This window comes from Cornus florida, unplaced genomic scaffold (assembly GCF_030987335.1).
Source record: "Cornus florida cultivar Cherokee Brave unplaced genomic scaffold, ASM3098733v1 CherokeeBrave_3.0.0_Hap2_scaffold_187, whole genome shotgun sequence".
Taxonomy (NCBI): domain Eukaryota; kingdom Viridiplantae; phylum Streptophyta; class Magnoliopsida; order Cornales; family Cornaceae; genus Cornus; species Cornus florida.
In genome coordinates, this window is record NW_026775679.1 from 22,501 (window position 1) to 25,000 (window position 2,500).

Genomic DNA, 2,500 nt, shown 5'->3' on the forward strand with positions numbered 1-2,500 from the left:
GCACCCCCGCGTGCACGTGGGCATTGTGTGCTAAAAAATGAAGTTTGGAGTTTGGGTTTGAAAATTTTATGGGAGCTTCCTAGAAGCCTAAGAAATGCTTTGCTCGAGACGGATTTCGATTTGGAGGTCCCCCGAGTTAAGTTTGCCCTTTATGACTCCTCGCCCGCATGCTCGTGCACACCGGCGTGCACGTGGGCATCGTATGCTAAAAAATGAAGTTTGGAGTTTGGGTTTGAAAATTTTACGGGAACTTCCTAGAAGCCTAAGAAATGCTTTGCTCGAGACGGATTTCGATTTGGAGGTCCGCCGTGTTAATTTTGCCAATTACGGCTCCTCGCCCGCACGCTCGTGCACCCCGACGTGCACACCGGCGCGCACGTGGGCATCGTATGCTAAAAAATGAAGTTTGGAGTTTGGGTTTGAAAATTTTACGGGAACTTCCTAGAAGCCTAAGAAATGCTTTGCTCGAGACGGATTTCGATTTGGAGGTCCCCCGAGTTAATTTTGCCCATTACGACTCCTCGCCCGCACGCTCGTGCACCCCGGCGTGCACGTGGGCATAGTATGCTAAAAAATGAAGTTTGGAGTTTGGGTTCGGAAATTTTATGGGAGCTTCCTAGAAGCCTAAGAACTGCTTTGCTCGAGACGGATTTTGATTTGGAGATCCCCCGAGTTAGTTTTGCCCATTATGACTCCTCCCCCGCACGCTCAAGCACCCCCGCGTGCACGGGGGCATCGTATGCTAAAAAATGAAGTTTGGAGTTTGGGTTTGGAAATTTTATGGGAGCTTCCTAGAAGCCTAAGAAGTGCTTTGCTCGAGACGGATTTCGATTTGGAGGTCCCCCGAGTTAATTTTGCCCATTATGACTCCTCGCCCGCACGCTTAAGCACCCCCGCGTGCACGTGGGCATTGTGTGCTAAAAAATGAAGTTTGGAGTTTGGGTTTGAAAATTTTACGGGAACTTCCTAGAAGCCTAAGAAATGCTTTGCTCGAGACGGATTTCGATTTGGAGGTCCCCCGAGTTAATTTTGCCCATTACGACTCCTCGCCCGCACGCTCGTGCACCCCGGCGTGCACGTGGGCATCGTATGCTAAAAAATGAAGTTTGGAGTTTGGGTTTGAAAATTTTATGGGAGCTTCCTAGAAGCTTAAGAAGTGTTTTGCTCGAGACGGATTTCGATTTGGAGGTCCCCCGAGTCAATGTTGCCCATTATGGCTCCTCTCCCGCATGCTCAAGCACCCCTGCGTGCACGTGGGCATTGTATGCTAAAAAATAAAGTTTGGAGTTTGGGTTTGGAAGTTTTATGGGAGCTTCCTTGAAGCTTAAGAAGTGTTTTGCTCGAGACGGATTTCGATTTGGAGGTCCCCCGAGTCAATGTTGCCCATTATGGCTCCTCGCCCGCACGCTCAAGCACCCCGGCGTGCACGTGGGCATTGTATGCTAAAAAATAAAGTTTGGAGTTTGGGTTTGGAAGTTTTATGGGAGCTTCCTAGAAGCTTAAGAAGTGTTTTGCTCGAGACGGATTTCGATTTGGAGGTCCCCCGAGTCAATGTTGCCCATTATGGCTCCTCTCCCGCATGCTCAAGCACCCCTGCGTGCACACCGGCGTGCACGTGGGCATTGTAGGCTAAAAAATGAAGTTTGGAGTTTGGGTTTGGAAATTTTATGGGAGCTTCCTTGAAGCCTAAGAAGTGTTTTGCTCGAAACGGAATTCGATTTGGAGGTCCCCCGAGTCAATTTTGCCCATTACGACTCCTCGCTCGCATGCAATATCTACTCCTGTCAGAGCTGTGGTTTTACTTAAGACTACTATAGGGGGGGGGGAGTTCTCAGCACCAAGAGCTGCAAGTAAGGCCATTGCTTGCTTTGCAGTCTCGATTGCTCTACTAGTGAATAGTAGATGTCTTGGTTAGCTTGGAACGAAAAAAAAAATTTTTTGGGGAAAAAAAAAAAAAAAAGTTTTTGTGAAAAAAAATTTTTCGAAAAAAAAAAAAAAAAAAAAAATTTTTTTGGATGCCTCGGTCTTCTATTTGTTTTGCTTGGGTAGATTAGGAAAAAAAAAAAAAAAAATTTTTTTGTTGGATGCCTCGGTCTTCATATTCTTTCTCGGCTATTTCGAAAAAAAAAAAAAAAAATTCCGGGAAAGAGAAAAAAAAAATTATTTTTTGTTGGTTGCCTCGGTCTTCATGTTCTTTCTCTGGTATATGGGAAAGAAAAAAAAAAAAAAAAAATTTTGGATGCCTCGGTCTTCTTGTTCTCGGTTGGATTTATCGAAAAAAAAAAAAAAAAAAAAAAAAAAAAAAAAAAAAAATTTTGATGCCTCGGTCTTCTTGTTCTTGCTTTGGTATATCGGAGAAAAAAAAAAAAAAATTTTTTGGATGCCTCGGTCTTCTTGTTCATTCTTCGGTATATCAAAAAAAAAAAAAAAAAAAAAAAAAAAAAATTTGAGACTTCGGTCTTCTTGTTCTTGCTTTGGTATATCGGAGAAAAAAAAAAAA